The following is a 20,235-nucleotide window of genomic DNA, read 5'->3' as shown; positions in this document are numbered from 1 at the left end:
TTGAGTTCTTTGCAAGCAAACACACACACACACACACAAGAGTGCAAGACATGAGAGAGATCTATATGAAAATTTTTTAATATTTTTCTCTTCTATACAACCATATAACTAAAAGATAAGAGTATTTTCATAAAGGGAAAGTACTCTCTTACAACAACATACAATGGTCCGTCTATAGTGTAAACCCGACTATATGAGCTGGCGCTATTACTAGTCCAATCAGCATGTATACCCATGTAGCTGTATCTTTGTGTCAACCTCATAGAAAATTCCATAATTAACTGTGGACTTTATGTGCCTGAGAATCTCTCTACTTAATTCCAAGTGGCTTCCTAGAGGCTTGCATAAATTGACTCACAAGTTCAACAACATAGTTCAAGTCTGGGCTAGTAATGGTTATGTAGATCAAGCTACCCACTATGTGCCTGTATGTAGTGGGGTCTTATAAAAGCTCACCTGTATCTGCGGAAAGCTTTGTGTTCTGTTTCAATGGCATCGAAATAGGCTTACATCGTGTCATACTATACTTGGACAACATGTCCAAGCCATACTGTCTTTGTAATAACAAAATGCCATGAGGTGATCTCACCACCTCATGTCCAAGAAATACCGTAGCTCACCCAAATCCTTTATCTTAAACTTTTGCTTCAAAAGCCTCATGACATCATATATATCAACATCACTATCATCAGTGATAATCAAGTCATCCATGTAGATGACTAATAGCATGATCCCTCTGTCTTTTTCACATAAAAAGAAAACATTGCATTGGATATTGAAATCTAATGGTAACATTCCCGATCTTGTTTGGCCATGCTCTAGGTGCTTGCTTCAAAATATACAAGACTTTGCGTAACTTGCACACAAAATCTAGGTGTGCATCACTCATAACCTGGTGGCTGCATCATGTCTACTTCTTCTTGTAAATCACTATGCAAGAAGGTATTCTTTACATCCACCATGCAAGAGGCACAAAAGGTTGATCTATCTTTTTCTTCCCTTTGCGTGATACATGTGTACTTACATCTGTGCTCAACTAACCTGACCATGGACTAACATTGGAGCCACTGCTAGAGAACTCTCCAAGTCCACTAAGTACTTGTGATTGTTGCTTTACATGTGATGCATCAACACTTCTTACATCTGGATCTTATGTTGCTTTCATCCGCTAGTGCATATCAGCTACTCATCTTGTCAAAGACAACATCTCTACTTACTGGCATCTAACGATTGGTAGGGTTATAACATCTATAACCTTTCTACTCCATAGTATAATCAATAAAGATGCATTTTCATGTTTTTGGATCCAAATTTATTCTTACTTCATCAAGAACATGCACATATGCAATACATCCAAATACTTTCAAGTGAGACACATTTGGTCTTATGCTTATAAACTTCTTGATTTAGGCATCATACCATGAACAGTTGCAGTGGGTGTCCTGTTTATAATGTACATAGCAGTTGCTCTACTGCTTCTCTCCATTAGTTGATGAGTGGTAGATTTTAGACCTCTTTCAGAGATAGCAGAGCCCCTTTGGGCTTTGGATAGTCCTTCTAGATGTCTCTACATATTTATGCATTGTTTTCCATTTGTTTCATCTCCACTACATTGTATGGGGCATATTGCACATCTCGAATATTTGGTATATACTCTGGTTTTGGTATCATAGGCCTTGGCAAGCGTTAATAATTCTCTCCAGATTGTGCCTCTTATGTGAAAGGGTACGTAAGATGTAGCGTATCTCTAGTGCGATTGACTGAGTGCAAGAAAAGGGCATTCCTTACTAGACAGGAACATGAAGTGTATTAGCTTTTCTCAAGTGAAGATAATTCAAAGGCTTGGCACATTTTGGATAAGAAGAAAAACCCCACCCCCATCACAGAACCTGTCATTTGGGAGGCAGCTATATGATGTGTCGGATCAACCTATACCGTAGATATCACTTATTTCTAGGCCCACATCATCCTACACTACGAATGTCACCAAGAGTGCATGCACCTGGCAGTCTCTCCGGAGAGATATGTAGCATTATTGGGGCTAGGCAAGGCTTCACTCTTCCTGCTACTATTTGGGCTATGTATTGATGAGATTGCATCCTTTGTGGATAACTTTAGAGGTAGAGAATCACCTTTGGTCCGAATGGTGGTGCCTATATTGCTTTACGTTGATGACATTGTCCTCATCTCAGATTTAGAGGAGGGATTGCAAAAACGCCTTGATGCTCTCGACAGATTCTGCAGAGGGAGACAGACGTTACAATCAATTTAGGCAAAATTTAGAGGAGGGATTGTAAAAAAACCTTGATTCTCTGGATAGATTCTGCAGGGAGATAGACGTTACAGTCAATTTGGGCAAAACAAAAGTGATGGTATTTAACACCAACAATTCGATCATGTCAGGGTTATCTTTCCTATCGAGAGAGGCACGAGTGGAGATTGTGCCAAGATATGTATACCTTGGAGTCGCATTTACAGTCACGTGTTCAGTATGACTATTGTTGCCATTGATAGATCAGCAGGAGGGCTACAAAGAGCATTTTTTGAGACTCACCGGGGATTGAATCTTCGTTAATATCCCAAGGTACATGCAGATCCATATGTCACATGCTATGCATATCATACCTGGTTAGCTTGGAGTATTCTATTGCAACCTTCGAGTAGAGATTGGGAGAGTCTAGAACATCCCACAAGAGAAGCAGATATGCGAAGTATGCACCATAGGGGAGGTAGAGGATGAGGTCCACTATATATTCATATGCCCAATGCATTATGACATACTGGGGAGATTTCACTATCCCTTCAAGGAGGGGTTTGGGTTAGTGGCATGGCTGATGCAGTATGAGTACTATAGATGTTTGTGGATGTACCCGATAGATCCCAGATGACATAAGGATGGACTATTGAGAGGATATGCTGAGAGACAAGGCCAGCCATACAAGACATTGCCCAGAGATCCATCATTGATTTCTTCATGGCACGAGCATCCACATCAGCCACCCATGCCGACACTATTGCATCGACATCAACTCATACTAGCCATACACGTGCCATATTTGTATCCTATAGGAGTCCTAAGTGGGCATGCCTTCTCCATCCTACGTGCCATGCCCTCACCGTAGTTTCCATTAGGAGGCATATCGAGTCGTGTTTTAGTTTTCAGTTTTTACCTCTTTTTTTAAAATAGTTTTTCTATGGCACTATACAAATGGTATCATTGTACTATTCATAGTTTCATAGGCCCTTTGGGTCTTTTGTAGATGTTAATGGATCTCTCTCTCTCTCTCTCTCTCTCTCTCTCTCTCTCTCCATTCAATCGTGTTAAATGTTTAGCTTGTAAGATGTGTAGCCATGCTTGTGCATATATGTAGTGTTTAGTGATGAAATACATGAGAAGTCTCGACTTCTTACCAAGCCCTTTGTGTGGAATTGATCGTCTCTATCTCTCTCGGGTGGCACGGTAGAGGTGAGGGGGCTGAAGGGGCTTAGCTAAGGTACCTTATAGTAATAACATTATATTTTAGGGTGTAAGAGAAAAATTAAAACAATACAGTGAATAATAATAATAGTATGTGTGTACACACACAAAATAAAACAACTAGATCTATTTTACTTGAACAAAAAAAATTACCACCTTTTAGTGAAAGCGACCAATTTCCCAAACACTTGGTTACATCAGTGAGGTATTTCATCGAAAACCATTAAGTTGACCGGCAAGACCTAAAGCCCATTCTTACAACTTTGAAAACTTTGCTTGCCATTAATTCTTTGCAAACATGGAAAATTGGGGAGTGGACAAGACAAGCACCACATACTAAAAGTAGTGAGTAGTGATTATGGTAAAGCTCATTGTTATGGGTTTGGGAACAGCCATGATGTTGCTTTGACAAGCTAGGGGTCCTACCAAGAAGTCAATTTGTGAGCATTGTATCTTATCGCAGATGAGCCAAAGGGAAGAAGTTAAGGTTGGTCTATAATTGTTTGAGTGCGGGGGATGGGGCACATCCAATCAAGTAAGTCACCTTGGGAGACTCCTATGCTTCTTCATAATAAGGATTGAACAAAGCATTTTCGCCTAAACTACAAGAAGCTAAATAAAGTGATGATTAAGAATATCTAATCTTACTTAGCATAACCTAGGATAGATAAAGTGAGCCTCAAGCAATGAGGAAGCCCAAGCTAAGCACAATCGTATGCGAATCCAATAAGCTGAAGTGTGAACCAACATAATATATGCAAAAAAGTGAGGGAGAGCTCCTTAATGGTAAAATTGCATATATAAAAGAGGTTAGCTTTCACATTTGCCCCGTCATGATAAAAAATAGTCCATGGCACACTAGTCTAGCCTACAACAAATATGTACACGAAGTTGAATGACCTCTTCAATTTGTTAATTAATCATGAAGTAAGGCCGCTTCATATGATTTAGCACCGTCTTACAAAGGATAGGATTTGTTATAATAAGATGGTGTAGTGTCTTACAAAAACTAGGAGGAGGCGAGGCCATGTTAATCGAAGTGGTTGACATACCTCCCTTCTTGAAGGTGACCGTATCCTCGAGTCAGCAATCCAAAGAAGTTGAAGATGCCTCAAAAATGGTTTGTGGGAAAGCCAACCTTATGACTGCAAAGCTCTTCCGGTGTCTAGCATGTCTTTGAATGCACATGGAAGTATTTAATCTGCTTGTAACACTTGAGGTACTGAGACTGAAGTTAGAGCCCTTATTGAGGTTGAAGGAAAAGCTTCCTTTGGCACTACATCAACAGTACTAACACTGTAAGCTTAAAGAAATGGCATGCAACAACTATGGTTAGGTCCGGCACTTTGGTGTAGTAGAGGTCAATGAAGGTCATCTTTGGGAGCCATTATGGCCTCCTTGAGCTCTCTGATTTGTTTGTGTGCCATTTCCAAGAGCTGGTCTTCCTGTTTGAGCAAGGCTTTGTACTAAGTTGTCTCTTTCTGCACTTACTTCTCTACGTCTTCGTCATGCAGGTCTTTGGAGGAGTTCAAAGTGGCGGTGGTTTCCTCTGTCATCTTCAGCATCTTGTTGTTTTACTCAGCAAACTTGTTTACAGCTGCTTTGCCTTCAGCTTGAATGGCTTTTGCTTTGTCGACCTCTTTCTCTTCATGGGCCTTAGCTGCCTCTTCTTGTGCTGCTTCAGTTGCTGTGAGCTCATTTTGAGCTTTGCAGCTCTCCTCAACATTAATCTTGTGCCTCTTTCAACTTTGCTTGGAGCCTGGCTTGGCCCGCGACCTCTTCTTGCATCTTATTATCCTTGTCCTTGAGGTCTTTGTGCAGTGAGGTTGACCGTGGTAACATGCAACAAAGCCTTCTTTAAACCTTTACTTTGGTGAGATCTTTATTATCCATTCATTGAGTAGAGAGAAGAGAAAGTAAAGTAGACGACCTAGTATTGAGTCCCAAATACCCACTAGAGGCCCCCTCCAAGCAAAAGTATTTGCTTATATTATTTCTTTGAACAATTTCTCTAGAATGCTTGAGAACAAGAACTATGATTGCCCAACCCAAGGACAAGGAAGACCGTGTGAGAGAATCCACCAATCCAAGGGCACTATAGAAGACTCTAGGATAGTTGTAGGACTACACATATAAAGAGGGGCTTTAGGGTGGGTTGCCTGGAGAGGATGAAGGCTAATTTTGATTTTATGCTTGATTGATGCTTGATTTATGATTGATGATTTATGTTGCATACCAATGCTTGCTTTTATATGAATATATGCTTCTAATCGGTTCACTATTGTTGTCGGCTAGTTTTGTTTACACAAAATATCATTTTTTGGTTAGCATTTAATGCTGTGCAAGAAACAACTTTGCCCATTTAGGAACACACAACTGAAGCCTGGAAGCTTTTTAGGCTAGCTGATTGAAGTATGCTTGCGTCTTATGTTGTCGGGCTAGCTATTTTGCTGAGGACTGCCGACTCGACACAAAGTCCTCCTATGGGTTGGCCATATTGCCTACCATGCCCCATGGGCATGGGCTAGCCTTTGGCTGGCCCACGAGCTAGCAGACCAAGAGTCCTAGATTAGTATTGTGGGGTATAAATGTTGTAGAGCTTTCGTAAGTGGGAATGGAGCCTAGTGAGCATAAGAAGGGGTTGAAAGTGCTCATGCAGCTCACCAAACTGGAGAGAGACAAGCTACTAGTGAGAATGCATGGGGCTAAAGCGCTATGGTTATCACGAAACTACAAACATTCTGATCTACATTGACCATAACAAGGTTCTCTTGGAATGATGGCTACTTTGGGCATTGTCATGGCATGAACAAAGATCATAGATAACCCAAAAGTTATTATCGACTCGTAGAATGGACACGAATTTTATGTAGATCCAGAGGGAAATATGTATATCTCCACAAAAAGCTCCTTCTGTGTCCAATTGTTTTGTGTGCCAATTGGAGTGCAAGGACCTCATAGACTCCGCAAAAATTTAAGAGCTCGCACGGAGCTCGTTGAGATTCAACCTCCAAATGTAAAAGACATTCTTTCTGAAGAGAGTTCAAGTCAATCAAGGGAATATGCGCTAGTATGAGGATTCCCATGGCAACCTCTTTAACATTACCATTATACAGAGGGACGTCGATGGAAATTACAAGTTTTTGGATGCACCCCCTAGTCAGCACAAGTGTTATCATCTTACTAGTGATCAAAGGATGTATGGGGATGTAACACATACATTCAGAGAATGATCGATGAAGTGAGAAGGACAAAAAGGTTTGGGCAAGGGGGAGTCTTGCCCAATGTAGACCTAGAGCATAGAACTTTGAGACCAAGTGAAGTGAGGACCTCTCTCCTCAAGACCAAGAAGCTTTATGGTGCTGAGAGGAGAAATTTCATTCTATTCCACAAGCCAAAGACTTGAAACCAAAGTCATGCTTTCCTCCACATTATTAGACCCTATACTAGAGGAACATTTAGCTTCCATACTAGGATGAGAACCATTAGGCAAGAGTCTTTAGAAAGAACCAAATCAGTAATCGTAGCTCTAGGAGCAGTGATATATGGAGACCCCTAAGTGACTAAGAGAAACATCTTGTGGGATACCAACCTATGGTTATACGAGACCATCCTATACTCAAGTGCTTCTAAGAGTTGAACCTAGAAACATGGCCATAATGACTTTCGAGCCATTAGTAGAACACAGACTAAAACAGGGCCGAGAATTCATATAGCTCAGGAAATGAGAAGAACCATAAATTCTATTTCCGCACTAGTTAGACCCATAAGGGGAGCGAGAGAGAGGAAGTCCATCCCAAGATAAGACCCTCTCTAATAGTCAAGATGATTTCAAAGTTCAATGGAATGGGAGATTCCTACAGCTATTTGGTTGCTTTCAACACGTATGTATAGCCAAAAGAGTGATTTGTTCTCGAACAAAGATGAACGCTTTTGGCTTAACCTTCGAAATGAGGCGCTTTGCTCTGGTTTTAAATGCTAGAAGATTTATAAATAGAAAGCATAGAAGACTTGGAGCTATCATTTACAAGACGACTCTCTACTAAGATAGGTATCAAGCATAGCTCTGTAACTCAACTATATTAGTTCAAGCAGCTTAAGCACAAAATCGTGAGATATTTTATCAATCCTCCCAAGAACTTAAACAACAACAGGTGCCCTACTGAGGGAAAACCAAGCCATCATTCGTTTATATGTGAATAATGTTCGTTTAATATGTTTGGCATAGTTATATAGAAGTATTATACAGTGATACATCACACATAATAGAGTATACATTTTAGATGTTACATTTCAATCAAAAGTTTTTTCTATCAAAACCTTTCAATCAAAAAGCTTTCACTATAAAAGAGCTTATTTTATCATTGTTTTATACTTTGTTCTCGGTTTGTAAACTTCAGACCTTGAGAACAAAAATGAATTATATAAAAAATTAAAATTAGATTTTTAATTTCAATAGATTAAAATATATGAAATATTAAGAATATATATATATATATATTGAGTAGTCTTATAGTTTTTTTTTGGAAAAAATAGCATAATAATGATAAAAATCTTTAATGTTTAAATCCAGTACATTTTTTTTGTGTTGGTAAAAAAATAATGTTTATGTTGAATTGGTATGTGTTGAAAGTTAGCTTTTTGCTATTAAGTCGTTTAGGATACAGTACAAGTAACTTGTTATATGTGTTAGAAGCTCGCTTCACACTTATAAGCTACCTAGGATAGAATAGAAGTAACTTGACATGTGTTGGAAGCTTTTGCTTCACACTTTGCAAGTTATTTAGGATAGAGTAGAAGTAACTTGGCATGTATTTGAAGCTTTTTCTTCACACTTCTTAGTTGCTTATGATAGAGTAAAAGTAATTTGGCATCATGTGTTGGAAGCTTTTGCTAGATACATCTTTAAGGAAAAAGACATTATCATACATTGAGAAAGTGTATGAGAGAGTAATTGCAACAGTTGGCGGCCCGAAAAATGTGACAACAATAGTGATAGATAATGCTTCAAATTACAAAGGTGTCGGTCTTGCAATTCAATGCAAAACCAAAGATAACAAGGGTACCTTGTATTGCATACACTTTTAATCTATTATTAAAAGATATTGAAAAGATTCCTTTTGCACAACCTACATTAGTAGATGTAAATATCTTGGTAAAGTTCATTAGACAACATCAGTTCACACATGCCTTGTGTCGTATGTGGTTGGATAAATGCGTGCAAAATTTTTGTATGATAAGGTTTGCCACTGCATAGTATGTTCTGGAGAGATTGACACTGGGTCGAGCTACATTACAAGAGACAGTAGACAATAGGAAATGGGATGCATGGGTGGCTAAAAATCCAAAGCATGCTATCGCTGATGCATGCTGTTGCAAAGCGTGTAAATTTGATTTACTCACATATACATTTTGACAAAATGTAGAGAAGATAGTTAGTATTGTAAAGTCATTTGTTATGTTATTGCATCTTGATACAAAGAAGTTTATTATAGGAAAAGGGTATTGGTTAAAGTTAGAGAGGCAATTCACCAACAAGTTAAAGAACATGATACATAGAAGTTTGTTATAGTTAAAGTGTATTGGTTAATGTCAAAGGAAATTCGCCAACAAGTTAAAGAACATGATAAGCTCTTTGCTATAGAACGGCTATAGATTGTTGCTCAAACTAATACTCGATGGATATAAACGCACTCCTTTGAATGAGGCAATCTTCATGCTAGATCCAACTTTTCAAATTCATGCTCAATCCCAAATAATGATGTCAATGCAAATTTCAAGATATTATTTTGCTTAGGAGATGAAGGAAAAGAAACTTTTAATCAACGAATAAAATGGGTGCTTTTGATGATCCTTAGCATTTAGATGTAATTAAAGAAGAAACAACTCCAATGTGGCAGTAAGAATATGGCAGTGAGACATTTGAGTTGCAGTATGTTGCAGCACAATTTTTATATATGGTGGTTACTTCCTCTAGTAGTTGTGAAAGAAATTGGCCTGCATGTTTCATTCACACAAAGTGACGTAACACATTGAAAGCATCATGTGTTATGGACTTAGTTGATATTTATTGCAACGTGAGAATGATATATAGACCTCAATTAATTGGAACTCAAGCAGCCACTACAAAGATGCTGCCTAAATTGACACATGATGTAGTGGGGCTAAAGATAGAGGCAACAAAGATGAAGAGAGTGGAAAGTCACATCAAATTCATTAGAGATAAAAGAAGTTTATGATTTGGTGTCCATGCTAGTAGAAGATAATGATGTATAAATTTTTACTCTCTAATGATGTATAAATTTTTACTCTCTAATTGAATATTAAAACTTTTTATGTTTCTTTATTTTTTCATATATGTATTACATGTGGTATATCAGAACATTTACTTTGTGACATTGTATTATTGTAGAGATAACACATCATAATAAAAACGAACATATTATATTAAAGAGATAAATTCATTGCATCATGTGAAAGTACTTCCAATTCATCAAAAATTGTAAAGATAACACGTCATAACAAAAAAGAACATATTATATTAAAGAGATAAATTCATTACATCATGTGAAAGCACTTCCAATTCAAAAAAATGGTACATCTTTACAACAGCCATAAAATCAATTACATGTCCATAAAGATGTTTGCTAAAAGAAATTACATTTGGGTGATATCCTCAACTAGTTCTTGATTGGCAAGAGGATTATTTGCTACATCATGTATTATCTCGTTTATATTAAACTTGGGAATATTTATATCTAGGGAGGAAAGACGTAAAAAAGGTGCCATGTATCTCTCCAGCTATCTCTCTAGCTCAAGAATTTGGGCCTCCAAATGAACTATGGTTTGAGTAGCACTTTCTATAGTATGACCTTGGCTCATCAATGCCACTTTCAAACGAACTATGGTCTGAGTAGCACTTTTTACAATATGACCTAGGATTATCCCACACCCCAATTTGCTAGTGTGACAATGAGGAAAAACTGAAGATGGATTGGCTCTCCGTGGTAGAATCATTCAGGTAGGCTTGAGAGACGGTGGCTTACCCTATGGCGCGGATGCCAGCGGTTCGGCCTAGATGATCCGCTAAGGTAGCATCTGTCCATACAGTGGTCCATGTACCTATGGAAAAACAGAAAACCAAATGAAGCGCGTTCGAGACCCCTTCGAAAGGACTGTTTAAGTGTTGGTCCCCTAATTTGTAGGTGTAAGGGTAATTGGCCTGGTCCATTCTACTATAGTGTTGTCTCTTCACGTAGTGTCTCTCACAGCCTTTACCTTGGCCAGCATTGCCAGGGCAAGAAGTTGAATCCACATGTATCCAACGATCTCTTACATAAAGACCTGCTGTACGAAGTAGATAGGAACTTATTGGTTAATGGGTAAGGTCTTCTCTATCTCTATAAAAGTTGTTGCATGATAGCTTATTCTTAGCTTGTGTGTTGAAGATCTGATAGCTTCAATGGTGAATTAGGCTTCGCATGGCTAGAAACCCAAACCAATGTGTCACAAGAACAAAATTGTTCGGACATAGCTTCTTCACCTCCTTGAGAGAGAGTGGTGGACCCTCCAAGGTATCGTCATCTGGTTGTTATCCAAAAATTATGACAAGTCTTTATAGCCAAATTGCAAGTACTTATCCTTTAGTATCCATTGAGATTGTCGATGATCAATCTCATGTGGTAAAGGAGATAGTGATGGCCGAGGAGGTTGTGGTGGGCTGAGGTATGTCAGCTTCTACTTCTTGTGCCATATACACTACAAATATACCACTAAAAAATCAAGAACTTAGAATTGTGGCCATGATTTTTAGAAGTTGATAATTAACATTGCATGGTTTATATATTAACATTGCATATTGGTACTGGAGTAAATAAAAATGAGTGACTTCAAGATTTCAATAACACGTGAACAATCAATAAGATGCACTTAGATCATATATTCATAAAGCACATTCAAAGAAATACTCTAGCTCATTGAATCATCAAAGATTTGAAAAATAAAAAATAAGATACTCTTATTCTTTCATGAGGATGAAGCCCAAAACCCTTTGACATTTGAACACCCAAAATGTTGAGCACATCAGAGCTAGGGATGCTGAGAGTTTATAGGCCTAGGTTCATTTTGGGCAAGACCACTATTACAAGCTTTAATAATATTACAGACTAAGAAACGTACGTCACTTGTGTCCTCAACCTTTACATATTACAGACTAAGAAACGTACGTCACTTGTGTCCTCAACCTTTACATATTACACTAAGAAAGGTACGTCACTTGTATCCTCAACCTTTACATATTCCAACAAGTGCTTCACCTGATAACATCAAGAATATATGTCTTATGATAAGTTAAAGATAGGAGGACAAGTGCTGAAACATTCTGGAGCAACATGCTTATACTTTTTGTGATGCTTTCTCCAAGTTTCTTGCTTATCATTCGTAAGGGTTGGATAATTCTTGATTGTTTTTGTGGAGGTTCTCATCCCCCAATCAATTAAACCTACATACACTTGTTTGAATGTGCCAAAAAATGCACGAGGATGTTCTTCTCATGGAGATCATTGTGTGGTAACTCCTCGGTAATTCGTTGCATAAAGGAACTTCATTGTCTCCACCATCAAACCATTAATAATGCTCAAGATTGAGTTTGTTGTTCCACATCCAAGCCTTGCCTTCTCGAAAGACTAGATGAAGAAGCGGATAAAGCTTCTTCTCTCTAAGGAGAGAAAAAATTAAGAGAGCAGCCAAGAACAACATGGAGAAGCCAAGTGTTTACTCACAAGAGGAGTGGAGGCACGTTACTATTCTCCTTTATTTAATCTAATTTGGTTTTAAACTATAGTGTTTTCTTTAACTAATTGTATCTCTTTTTAAATTATTTTTTTAAGTCTAGGGAGGGTGTTGGGCGGCGTGACCCAGCAAAAGAAGAGTATGCTTATGGGTATAGAGCCCTCCTCAATTGTGGCCTTGGATGCGTTCGTGAGGTGTGTGTTTGAACGAGTCCATTTTGGGGACTCAAGATGATGATGTAACACATCAGCCCTTCTCTTATCTATATGTTGTCATACTTACCTTACTCTTGTTTGCATGTATGCAAGATGAAGAGGAAGAGGAAGAGGAAGATTCGGACTATGAATGTGAAACAGGTGAAAGAAGCGAAGATGAAGACGGATGAAGATTTCAATTAGTCATACCTTCCTTGATTTTTTTTGTATATGGCCAAAGGCCTTACCAATGAAGCAAAATAAAATATATTTTGTTCACTTAAATTCTTTTTAGTTTTTTTTAATTTTTACTGTCTGTATTTAAAAAAAAAGTTGGCACAGACTATCGAGTCCAGTGATAACTCCCAGTCTGCCCAACTTTTTTTTCCATACAATGGGATCGCTGCTCAACATTGAAAGTAGCAGCGATATTTCATTGCTTAGCAACGTATTTTTGCTGCTATTTTCTTTGCAATCCTGTTGTAGCAAAATAGCAGTGCATCTAGCAGTGGACATCTCTATGCCCTTATAGTTATAAAAGTGATGTTATTTTCGCCACTAGACCCTCATTTTGTTGTAGTGCATGCATAGATGACTGCCACATGACATGCAACTTGTGGAAGTTAGCATGATTGGTTGTATCAAAAGATTCCATGTCCATGTGAGAGATGCAAGGGACAAATCATGCATTTATAGCAAATCACAATAAAGCATGTGTAAGATTATGGCTAATTTAAAGATATACAGTATCCAAATTCTTCGGTGAGTATATATATTCACTAGCACATGTTGTTATGTACGTGATTTAGGTATTCATAAGGTAGTCCATGTTTTGAGGACAAGGACGAGGAGGAGATAAGTCATAGAATGAGGAAGTTTATGCCTCATTACTCTATGATGAGTGGACGACTATGTAGAGGCTTTAAAACCTCCATGCAAGAAGTGGGGTGATCCTGTGTGCTAAACATGATGAAGAAATGCCTCCATCAATGGCACATGAAGTTGATGAATATTTGGGCATGGATGAGATGATTAATTATTTCTTTTTGAGCATGAAACCACACTTAATAAAGATCAATTATGACAATCCGTGAGCATTCCACTATACATGGGTGTGCATACTCCACCCTTCGTGAGACCTTGGAGTTATCAAACTTACAAACTATGTATGGTTGGAGAAATGCTAGTGTTATAAGCATATTTCGGTGAGTCTAACATTTGTGGTTAGTAATGCACAATTTTTATACCCTTTATAAATAATAGTGAAATTCATACATGTTCCTTTGTGTGTATGTAGGCTCATGAAAAAGATGCTTCCTCTAAAAAACAAGATGCCAAATGCAAGGGCGCATGCTAGGAGAGTATTGATGGCATTTGGCATGGATTATTATGAACGTATACATGTATGTGTCAATGATTGCATGCTATTTAAGGGTGCTCACAAAGATGCAACTCAATGTCTGAAATGTGCTGAGTCTTGTTTTACTGAAGTGATTTGCAAGGTACGTTGATTCCTAAAAAGGTGTTGAGGCATTTTCCTATCATATCCCACATTCAACACATGTTTCAGTGCAAGTCTATTGCCAAAGTCATGACATGGTATGCTCATAGTTTTTCCACCAATGGCATGATGAGGCTCCGTGCTGCGGATTCAACGACATGGCAACACATAGAAGAGAAGTAGTCAAAATTCAAGGAAGAGCCACGTCAATTACGACTTGAATTGGGTATGGATGCATTCAATACATTTGGTCTCAAATCAACATCATGGAGGACATGTCCAGTAGTAGTAGGGAACTACAATCTCTTTCCTTGGGAGTTAATAGAGAAGGGTCATGTGATGCTAGTTCTTCTCATGTTCGGCAAGCACAAGGTCAAGAACATAGATGTGTACCTTGAACCTTTATCGAGAATCTTGAGACACCATGGTGTGGCATCCAAGTGCATGATATGTCCCAACTAATGACACAACATAGCATAGAGGTGAAGGAAATTTTAATGTGGACAATGCATAACTTTATGGGATATGGAGAGTGCTCTTGTATAGTTTCTATGCTCAATCACCTTCCAACATTATTGCGGACAAAATAGGTAATGTTTCCTGAAAAGGAGAAACATTTAGCATCTTTCAAAGATTCCATAAAAAAAGTTTAGTTTTTTACCTCTTTTTAAAAAGTGGTCTACACATGCGTACAACACTGCCAAAAAACGATAATATTTTGGGCACTTTACATATTTCTTACAAAAATTGACATGAAAAAAAGACTTTGTTTTGCTTACTTTTTGAGATTATAATTAAAAATCTAACAATAAGTTTTCAAAAAACATGCCAAAATAGAGACAATGTTTATTATTTCCATCTTCAATCCATTAAAAAAATGATATAAAAAGAAGCCATTTTCTAAACATATAGCTTATAGCATAGGTATGGTTCCTCGTAATCATTGCTACACCATCACTAGTCGATGTGCCTTTCCCCCTGAGAAGGTAGATGAGGCATCCTCTTCTTCACTATCCACAAATACATTTTTTTTCTTCTATGTGTACACTTGAAGCTTAGACTCCTTCGGTCATCTGCCATGTTAGCATGATTGAGGATGTGCTACAGAGTGCAACTATAAAAAACTATTTGTATAATTATATTACAAAAGCGTTATCTTGATAATACATGGCTAGCACTTCCTCAAGGGGTTCCAGTGAGGGTGGTAAGGGGGTAGCTGAGGCTCAAGGAGATGATGGTAGCTTTGTAGTACCGTCAAGCCTCTGAATGATAGGCAAGGGGATTTTCGACTTAAAGGTATATCTATAAGGAAGTTTGTCAACGCAAGCGATAGCATGAGGATGGTTGTGTCAGGAAGTTTGTCAGCGCGGGTGGTAGCATGAGGGTGGTTGTGTCATACATAGGACCTTCTACTTTCCTTTGTCTTGAATAACCTTCACTATAGATGTTGCCTTGGGTACCCATTAATGGGTAGGAAATTGTGGTGTGACACAAGGTATGGGTTTAGGTTGGAGAGGTTTGTGGATCCATATGTTATGATTGCTGTCATAGAAATTTTGGGCCGATAATACCCAACATGTCCCATGAAGCGCTAGACACCTTTGAAATTAGTGGGTGGGAGAAACTTGAGAATGAGCCACACTTTGCTGTCATTGGTTAAAATTCTCTGCCTTGAGACAATGTGTCCCAAGATCATACCGTGCCGAACCCAAAATTGGCATTTGATAGGGTTTAACGAGATGCGATATAACCTGCATCTTTCTAGCACTTTGCGTAAACACGCTAGGTGCTCCTTCCAAGAGGAATTGACACAAAGTGTTAAACAATGCAAAAATGGGATTGATCATTGGTGATAGACATAGATTAAGCAACATAATAGGTGAATTACACCACACTCAGAACTCCATAAGAGAGAGAGAGAGAGATTGCACACTCAACACTCAATTCTATTGCATATCACCAATGAACCATACAATGATATAGGCTTTCTAGCCTTATCCCACTTTACATGTCATCATCCATGTGGCAACTCCTTTTCTACTTTTTTGGTCAACACTCACACACCATACATGTGGCATTCTTATCTTACCACAATATCTTACACTTCTAGGGTGCTTTCCCACATACACACAACACCGCGATTACATCTCTCAACACTCCCTCTTCATCGAGGTGTTCCACAACTCACCCATCACCCATATTAATGTAGCATTGCACAACTGCAATCACTACCTCTCAACACTCCCCCTCAATAATACATTGGAGTTTTCATCAACCAAACATGTGTGCATGTGTCTACCATCTTAGACACCACGTCCATTTTGAGCTGACTTGCTCACAGCGGAACCATTGAGTCCAATTTGAACATAGAAGTTCAGGTGGGAACAAACCCAAGAAATGTAACGCCCATGCATGCACAACTCAACACACATCACAAATACATCCATTTTGAGCACCCGTGGGCTCGGACAAGGGACCCTCATAAGTTGGGTGAGAAAATCCAATCCTTTTTATGCATGCAAGCAAGGGCAGGTTACCCACAAAGTCCAAGTGGTCAAAAAATACCATGGCTTTGCAAAAACCAATGTCCGCTCAATTTTTCAGAGGTAAGGAGAGAGAAAAACAAAATATACACCTCTTCATGTTAAAGATCCCAAATGTAAAATCATTGTGATTCTTGATGTGACCACCAAAAACTATATATGCCTCCGTTGGGACACCGTCACACCAATGTAACCACCAGAAGCATTTTCATACGTTGCATGTAAATAAAGGCTTAATTTAGGAACCTTTACACCACACCCTGTAAATCCTTTTTGATAAAAAACTAAGGTTTTCTTACACCTTATCCTTTGAATCATACTAAAAAGAAATTGTGGTCAACTCTGCTCTGAAGGTATGTAGAAAGTATGTGAAGCATGTCAATTTGGAAAGCAAACAAAGCATGTATTTCCACATGACAGAAATGTGAGCAAGAATGTGCTAGATGTTGTGCATTCAGATGTATGGTTTCCTGCGAAGACTATGTCTATGGGTGGCTACAGGTACTACGTAACATTCATTGATGACCACATGAGAAAAGTGTGGGTGTATTTCATGAAGGAGAAGAGTGAAGTGTTCACTCATTTTCATAATTTCGGAGTGATGGGGTTGAAAAACACACAAGAAAGCATGTGAAGTTCCTAAGGTCAGATGGAGTGGGGAGGATACTTCGCCAATGAGTTCTCTAAATTCTTACAAAAGAATGGCATTTAGAGACAATTTACATGTAGATACACTTCGCAGAAGTAAAATCAAGTTACTGAGCGGAGAAATAGGCACATTGCTGAGATAGCACGGACATACCTTCTAACTCCTACATACAATTCCACCACAAATGTGCATATCTCCTACACTCTTCTACTTCTCTCTACTTCTTTGTGTCATCATTGTGCATGTGATTAGTGTTAACTTTTATAGCTTAGCATTAATCATCATTAATTACGCTTCGCATAGTTAGCATGTTACATGTATTATAGCTTATAGGTTCTTCCCAGCCTTTTTTTTGCATGTAACAAATTAGGGTCTGCATTTTTTGCATTTGTAGTCAAATTAGGATTTGGGTTTTTGCATCTGCAACGAGTTTTCTGCATGTGTTAGGGTTCCCTACATAGGTGTTGCATGTAATAATAGTTTGCATGTAGAAATAGGTCAAAGCTTAGGTAGGCAGCAAGACAACTTCCTTTCATCGTAGACATGAAAGCATACTGGGAATAATTCTTTCAAAATCCCAATAACGTGAAGCCTAATATTGGCGGGCATCTGAAGAAAGAAGATGGGAGCGTGAAGAATGTTGAAATTTGAGCATAATGATGAGCTATGGTGGATCATACACTAGAATCAACATCATTAACAAAGTGATTAGCAAATGATTAAGATGTAATTAGTGAATAATTAGCAAATAGATTAATGTAGGCATGGATACTCAAAAACCAGCAAATTCTCATTAGGGCTATGCCTCAATTTATAGAGTTTACATCAAGCATCAAATCCCATTGATTTCTCCATGATTCACTCCCAGAATATCTCCACCTTTTGCCTGATTCTCTCCACCTCTTCTCTTTTCCCTGAATATCTCCTAGAATATCTCCACACTCCTAAATTCCCTCATGCTACCCATTATTCTCTCCCAGTAGATTCTTCTAACCTTTTCACAGGTTCTTTCACAATTACATCTTCTCTTTTACAGCCTCTATCCAAGAGCTTGTTCCCACACACACCCTATTCACTTGTATATTTCAACACCTCCCCTCAAGTGAATACTCCTAGTACACCTAGACCCTATACCAAGTTTGCCTCCCCTTACTTGATAGTCCGCGACCAGTGTCTACTCCTCCCCTCAAGTTATCTCAGCACACCTGGACCCTGTATCAAGTTTCTCTCTTACTTGACAGTCCGCGACCAGTGCCTCAAGTCCCTAAACTCCATAGTCCTTGACACACTCTCTCTCTATGTGTCCAAGGCTACTATAAGTGCCCGCGACCGTGACTAAAGTGCTCACACATACATCTACCACGTGGCCTACATCATCGGTGGCTCAGAGGTGGTTTTACTTTATTGGGGCAGGTTACATTGGGTTGTGGGGTCTCTCTCTCTCTCTCTCTCTCAGAGATTTTCACATGGCTCCTCACTCTTTGGAGCCTCACATCTTCTCTTCTCTTCAGTCTTCTTGTCGTGGCAGCTTCTCTCCACGCATCCGTCTCTTCTTTCAGTCTTCTTGGGGCAGCTTCTCTTCTTGTGGCAGCTTCTCTTCTCGTGTCCATGTCTTCCAGATCTTCTTCTCGGTGTGGATCCTCTTCTTGGGAAGAGATATTCTTCTTCTTTCATGGCTAGGGCCATGAGCTCGTCCGTCAGGTCATTTTGCTCCATGTGAGCAACATGTTTCAATGTTTTGCTGACAGTTCCTTTGGGCTTTTTATGTTTATTTTGTATCATTATGCAATGCAAACCCAAATTTATGCGGGAGGTCTTACCTCTTGCCTTATTCCGGACAAGGGCAGTGTCTGTTCCCATTTTTACACTGATGCAATGTGCCCAATACATAATGCGTATAGCATCCATTCTCATGCACATTCCAAATGCAACTCTGGCTGTGAATAATCTTGAATTTGAGTGAGATTTACAGGCATTAACCAAGGGTTAAATGCAAAATGATGATTTTCACAAATTTATCAGCACAATTTTTCCCAGAAATTACATTAAATCAAGGGTAACCAATTTGTACGGGATGGTTAGAGTATCAAACCAACTCCGATTTGTAATCTGAAGTTATAGGGATCTGTATCAGATACCTAATGGTTAATTTGAATCCTCAATTGCACCAAAATATAGTGATTAGCACTGATTAATCATTGATTAGCAAATTAATGCTCTGTTTTGTGTGCAAAAAACAGAGTATGCAGGGAGTCTAGATCTGGTGCCTTCCACTTCAAATGAGCTCAAATGCTTTCAAAGGCATCAATAGCAATGAGTCTAGTAGAGGATTAAGCCAAGAAACACAAGATTTGACCAAATATTGAAAGCTTAATCTCTGTTTTACCAAAGTCACCTGCAGATTTGATGAAGAGCTTTGATCTCAATGTAGACTTGATGAAATTGAATTCTGTCTTCACCAGCTTGTAGAGCATGCTTGAAAACCCCCGGGGCTAAGAGGAATTAGACCCATTTGATTTGATGAAGTAGAAATCATTGATTTACTGCAAAAAAACGTAGCTTTTTAATCAACAAAAATCGGGAGCTTGCGTGGGCAGTTTGCGCTTCTAATTTGATGGGCTGGAGCTCCTATGGGTTAGCTACCTTAGGCTAGAAGGGTTTGGGCAATGGTTGAGTGTGCAAGGAGAATGGAGTCCTCCACTGGGGGGTGAAGGGGAGAAGTGAAAACTCACTAAAAATTTGATTTTTTGCTAATTATCTACTAATCTTAATTAATTAACTAATGGGCTCATAAACCTAATTGATTCTAGGCATGGCTCTGATACCATGTTGAAATTTGAGCATAATGATGAGCTATGGTGGATCATACACTAGAATCAACATCATTAACAAAGTGATTAGCAAATGATTAAGATGTAATTAGTGATAATTAGCAAATAGATTAATGTAGGCATGGATACTCAAAAACCAGCAAATTCTCATTAGGGCTATGCCTCAATTTATAGAGTTTACATCAAGCATCAAATCCCATTGATTTCTCCATGATTCACTCCCAGAATATCTCCACCTTTTGCCTGATT

The sequence above is a fragment of the Cibotium barometz genome, chromosome 19 (assembly GCF_041138505.1).
Source record: "Cibotium barometz isolate CiBa-2024 chromosome 19, ASM4113850v1, whole genome shotgun sequence".
Taxonomy (NCBI): Eukaryota; Viridiplantae; Streptophyta; class Polypodiopsida; order Cyatheales; family Cibotiaceae; genus Cibotium; species Cibotium barometz.
This window is presented reverse-complemented; position numbering follows the sequence as displayed.